The 6,143-nt window shown below is 45.6% G+C and overlaps 2 long non-coding RNA genes across 3 annotated transcripts; both read left to right on the top strand.

The window, feature by feature from the left end:
• On the top strand, positions 1-810 carry LOC140692676 (uncharacterized). Of its 2 annotated transcripts, none has more exons than XR_012068259.1 (3): positions 1-231; positions 440-530; positions 661-810. It is a non-coding gene; the product is annotated as an uncharacterized lncRNA (long non-coding RNA). The 2 variants fall into 2 exon arrangements; XR_012068260.1 differs by having other exon boundaries at positions 613-763.
• Positions 811-953: 143 nt separating this feature from the next.
• Positions 954-5,897, top strand: LOC140692680 (uncharacterized). The gene is made up of 3 exons (XR_012068265.1): positions 954-1,085; positions 5,416-5,528; positions 5,737-5,897. It is a non-coding gene; the product is annotated as an uncharacterized lncRNA (long non-coding RNA).
• The last annotated feature ends 246 nt before the right edge of the window (positions 5,898-6,143 follow it).

Here is a 6,143-nt window from a genome sequence, read left to right as displayed (position 1 = left end):
CCCCTCACTTACCACACTCCCTTCACCCCAGGGAAGACATAAACACAACATTTGCTGAATCTAGCGGAAGGACATCGTTTCTAGGTGTGAGCTAAGTATTCAATTTTATCTATTTCAGCCGAGACTATTTGACCTTTAAGGTGTTCACTGTTGTTCACAGAGAGTGAAGCTGGAGGAACTCTGATTCTACGAGGGGCTTGCTCTTCTCGTAATGGCTTCATTGCAGCTCAGGTACTGATCCTTCAAAATGGATGCCTGAGTGGAGGGGAGGCAAGGGCAAGTGCTCACTAGCTAGGCCCAAACCTGGGAAAAGGCTTACCTGGGCTTGTTGAATTTTGGTCTGAATGGCTTGGGAATGCCCCTTGGGACGTGTGGATTCTCACGACCTCTTCCAAGAACAGGAGCGTTTTGATCATCTCTGCCATTTCTTCTCCTTCAGACGTCAGGGACCTTGGACCCGTTATTGGAGAAGAGAATTGAGGAACTTCCTCAAGTCCACGTTGGCACTCCGTATGTTTCTGCCTGTATCAGTGAGTTTCAATATGTCTCATGAATGTCTTTTGAGCCTGGTATCCTCTACAGCTGTCTCCACGCCAGTATTCTCCATTGTAGCAGAACATCTCTCATCCATGTGTTCGCATCTCTCCTCAATCCGTGCAGCCAGCTTATCGGCCAGCTTCTCTTCGTGTCTCCCCTAAAGTCGACTTCACCAGGACTGGGCAAGTCTGAAAGTACCTCGGAGCCTGACCAGTAAGCTGATGACAGGCAGATCTTCCACTGTCTGCCCTTTCAGGTTCTGGAAACTGACCTGTGACCTCAGGTCTTTGGGCAGCAGCAGTATCTCGAACTTACACAGCTTCCCGGACCAAACACCTAAGCCAAGCTCCACAGAGGGCGGCAGCCCCTCCATCACACTGATCCACCCACAGAACTCTGCCCGGTTACCTAGGATCCAACAGCCACAACAAGCCTCGCGGTAAACACCAACATTCCACCTGGAATCCAACCGCTAACTGCCATCCCCAATGGCTGCTGCATCTTGTCAGTGTTGGGGGAGGGGCTGCATCCGACGAGAGGTTCCTAAGGTAAATGTGATTCTACCCACTAGCGTCCCATGGGCCTTTCTTCTTCCCTCTTTCCTTTGGTTCAGAGCTCTATGCACCGTACCAATGGAGGGAAGTGTGTCCCTTTTCAGTTGATGGTTTCACACGTCTTTAAACTTTCTAACAGTTCACAGTACACAGGGACCCACTAAAGGAGACTTATGTTCCTATAATATCCGTACACCCGGAATACATATGCGTCGCCTGATTTCTGCTGAAACACCCACACTCTCAGGACATGGATCCATTGGATTCATGGGGGCTGAAATTCCAAGAAATGAAACCAACCCCAATGTGCACTTTGCTGTCGGTCTCTTTTGCACTTAGTACACTTTGGCAGAGCTACTTGCCTTTGTTATAGGCTTCTTACATTTCTTCTCTACGTAGCCTAGAATATGGCATTCCTTCATCCTGTTGGAAGACATACAAGTCTACATCACGGACTAGGAAACCATTTGATTCCAAATCGGCATTAGTGTTAGGTCACGATATGCTCTTATGAATCAAAATTTACGAATATGAATGCACGCTTCTGATTTCCGAATACAAGTGTGCTGAGTACATGCAAGCCACGATACTGGGTCGATGCGTTCTGAATGACCCTTGACCTCACCTTGAGTATTTTCTTTTGAATAATCATGGTTCCCTTTGTATATGTCAGCCAACCATACCATTTTGGTGCTTGTTTGTTGGTTTGATTCTTTGTTGGTCTTCTTCTCGCTTGTTTTGCAAACACGTCAGGCCATGCATCTCTCCTTTCGCTTCAAACAGAGTCAAATAAGCTGATTCACTTAAGAGAGTGCTTCCAATCACCTATGATTTCCTGCTTCCCTCTCCCATCTTTAGGGTTTTGATGTCCTCCTTAAGTTCTTCTTCTTTCTTCTCTGCCACACATGCTCTTCTTGCATTTCCAATAATGGTTTCTTCTTTCCATTCCATCTTGCTGCTTTTCTATTCAGGGGAGTTTTCTCAACCTTTCTTTTAGAAAAACTTTTGAACTGCTGAATTCTTTTAAGATTTGCCGGTCTGTAGAATTCTCTAGCTCTGCCGTTATTTGAAATGGTGTTCATGTGGCATAGGCTACCCTAGGTGGCAGCATTTGGCCATTCAGGATATGGTCTGTGTCCTGGCACTCCTCCCTGTCCTGCAATATTGCTGCCGAGATATCAGCTGAAAGCCCTCTGGAGGTTTCCTTGTGACTATGTTGTTTCCTCCAGGTGCATTTTAAATCACTCGGATATTCGTGAACTTTGTTGATTTGAATCATACAGCTGCTGGTAGGTCTATTGGGATTCCACCTCCTTCGGATGCTGTGTAATTCCTGAATTCGCATAGATGATTCTTTCTTGGCTTTCAGCAAGTTTCAGTCTGATTTTTCTACAGATAAATTTTCAGACACTTTTTGTTTCTTTATCTCTTGCTTTTCCATCTGGGACTCATGATTTCTATTCTTTCATGCCCTGTCTTAACCCAGGGTTCAACTGCAATGTTTTCATTTGTTTGCACTTGCTTTCCTATGTCTGCTTCTGACCGAGGTTTTTCTCTTCCCCTGTCTTCACAGTCATTCACGCGTCCCTCTGCATTATCTAGTCTGCTAAGGACTGAATTTTAGCCCTGATATTATCACAACCATTGAGTTTCCTGATATTTTTGGCTCGTGTTGAGACTTTCTCTTCCCCTTTTCTGGTATTCTGCCTTTTGTGATTCTGAGACACTGGTGTTCTTCAGTGTTTTCCTGACCTTCATTTTCAACACTTGTTCTGGATAGCGTTTTGCAGACTAGTTGTTTGAAAGCTTATCTTTTGCGCCTTCAATATCTTTGGAACTGAAAATGGTACTTCCTGTTTCTTTTACTGTTCTTCTTCATCTCTACTGGTCAGGTAATATCAGGTATCTAATGTAGACTTCTAGGGCTTTGTTAATTGAAAATTTTAGACTCTTGTCTCTACGCAATTCCATGGGATTTCTGTGAGGACAATTTCTCCTAGGCATTGATGCCATAACCTGTACCTGTGTGTGTTGTTTGGTATATCTCCAATTGCTGGTGTTGCATTAGTTGTGATGAACAACCCATTCTACTTCGATTAGCATAACTTCATTTTGATTATACTTATCTCACACTTCTGAAAGTGCACAGGACACTTCCTCTTGTGGAAATGAAGCTTCTAAAAGTTCTCAGCTCTGCATTCTTCTCTATGTCATTTTGGAGTGTTTCCAAAACAGCAAACTGAGAGTGCTCTTCTGCTTTTTATTGCCACGGGAATGTCCCAATGAAATCAGTTCTTTCCAGAGCTTCTCTGTCTACAGAAACAGCAGTGGAAGCATATCTATGGATGTCACATATCAGGGCCTGCTGGAATGATCCCGCAGACCTTCCTTGTTGTCCTAGGTGCCGTACCGTGCCGGTGCCATCCAAAATGTAGCATCCGCTTTTGGGAGATAGTGCTGAAGGGAATGCTTCCTCTTCTTGCGCTGTGGACTTGGACCACTCTTCCTTGTCCTCTCATCCTTGTGGCACGGGTGCACGAAGGCAACCACAGAGTTGTTGCGCATCCTGTGACTCAAACCAAACCATAATCCCAGCCCAGGTTATGAATGTAGCATATCCTAAGGCTTTTCATTCTGATTTCAAATTCAAGGCCCCCTGGATCCCTCAGACCAGATGCACGATATCTCTGATTCAGCCCCACACGTGCTCTATTGGCAAAATTCCCAATTGGTCCCTGGTCCTGCAGATGTACTGGGTGTGGCCATGGGACATATCGGTAATCGCAACCGCGCGAACAGTGTGGTTGATTTATTATTGGTACACAGTTCGGTTTGCTCTCTTGATTCGACCCACCACATCCCACAACGCACTCCAGATCCCTGAGACTCAGCGTGTGCCATCATCCGTAGCTCTATGCCTCACTGACCATTGCCTCTGCTACCTCAAATTTGGCAGCTGGGATCTTGGTCTCAGAATTAACTGTGGGGATATTTTGCGCTGGTTTCTTTGAGTTCTCTCAGCCAAGCATCTGCTGTGCACTCTTGTAAATCTCAGCACATCACCTTCAAACCCATGTCTCCTGTCCGCTTGAGAGTGTGCGTCCAAGTTAAACAGAGTTTCACCCTCGTTGCTCCATCACCAGGGGTCCGAACCTGCACTGGTTTCCATTCCCTGCTTTGCATTCTCCTGCTTCCAGGTGTCCTGAGGCCTCATCCTGTCTTTGGGAGTAACAGACCTCTCTTCGGCCAGTGTCCTATGCTAAGGGCTGGGTGAGTGGATGTTTCCATTGCTCTGTACATGGGAGCGAGTGAGTGCAGGTTGCACTTCTTCTCTGCCAACTGGGCATCGATGAATCAACACTATCCAGATACATTTCACAGAAATGTGATATTTGCTTAGCTCTTTGTTTCTATACAGCCGTGGTGGGAGGGATTGTCCGAAGACAACTATTTTGACATTGTGTTGATATCCCATTTGCAGTCTTTAAGAAGTTTAACAGAACTCATTTACATGTTTTGGGAGTTATACGAAAATGGAGTTATTTTTTGAAACACACTCAATCGACCTAGAAGCCAGACTTGTCAATTTTGGTAACATTGTGTCAGCTCTATGGAAAAGCTAGACAGTTAGAATGCAAACTAGCAGTCCAAACTGTTCAAGGGGTCATGTCAGCTCTTTAAGGTTGAAGCCTCCGAAACCAACAGGAACCATGAAATAACTTTTGGAAACATGGAATAACCCCCAACCTTGGATACACTTGTGCATGTGGTGCCCTGTATCCCAATGACACCTACTGGCCAATGTTGGCATTTCAAGGGGTAACATCCCTCTCTAGGAAAATACAAGAGGAAACAAACCAAATATATACATTTAGGTTTGAATCCAAAAGCACCTAGAGGCATTCTAGCTAGGAGAATCCTGCTGCAGTTATGCTAGTCTATTGAGAACCAGGTGTTTTTCTATCAGTGTTGAGAACGCTTAATCATCCGATCCTGTAGTTTAAAGCCATTTAACGCAACCAAGTCTGCACCCCCATGATATAGTGCCCCCGGGGGCTTGACTCAAGTGAAAGACGATCCACATAAGCTGTGTCTTTAATGTCATTGGCGACTTTTACAGTTCAGTTCACTTTCTGACTTGTACTATTTACCTTCACTGTCTTGAAAAACTGAAGCCTAATACAGATTCATGTTCAGTCAAAGATTCCCCTCACTTACCACACTCCCTTCACCCCAGGGAAGACATAAACACAACATTTGCTGAATCTAGCGGAAGGACATCATTTCTAGGTGTGAGCTAAGTATTCAATTTTATCTATTTCAGCCGAGACTATTTGACCTTTAAGGTGTTCACTGTTGTTCACAGAGAGTGAAGCTGGAGGAACTCTGATTCTACGAGGGGCTTGCTCTTCTCGTAATGGCTTCATTGCAGCTCAGGTACTGATCCTTCAAAATGGATGCCTGAGTGGAGGGGAGGCAAGGGCAAGTGCTCACTAGCTAGGCCCAAACCTGGGAAAAGGCTTACCTGGGCTTGTTGAATTTTGGTCTGAATGGCTTGGGAATGCCCCTTGGGACGTGTGGATTCTCACGACCTCTTCCAAGAACAGGAGCGTTTTGATCATCTCTGCCATTTCTTCTCCTTCAGACGTCAGGGACCTTGGACCCGTTATTGGAGAAGAGAATTGAGGAACTTCCTCAAGTCCACGTTGGCACTCCGTATGTTTCTGCCTGTATCAGTGAGTTTCAATATGTCTCATGAATGTCTTTTGAGCCTGGTATCCTCTACAGCTGTCTCCACGCCAGTATTCTCCATTGTAGCAGAACATCTCTCATCCATGTGTTCGCATCTCTCCTCAATCCGTGCAGCCAGCTTATCGGCCAGCTTCTCTTCGTGTCTCCCCTAAAGTCGACTTCACCAGGACTGGGCAAGTCTGAAAGTACCTCGGAGCCTGACCAGTAAGCTGATGACAGGCAGATCTTCCACTGTCTGCCCTTTCAGGTTCTGGAAACTGACCTGTGACCTCAGGTCTTTGGGCAGCAGCAGTATCTCGA

This window comes from Vicugna pacos, unplaced genomic scaffold (genome assembly GCF_048564905.1).
Source record: "Vicugna pacos unplaced genomic scaffold, VicPac4 scaffold_14, whole genome shotgun sequence".
NCBI lineage: Eukaryota > Metazoa > Chordata > Mammalia > Artiodactyla > Camelidae > Vicugna > Vicugna pacos.
The sequence above is the reverse complement of the archived record's forward strand: the minus strand, read 5'-3'. Positions and strand labels throughout refer to the sequence as shown.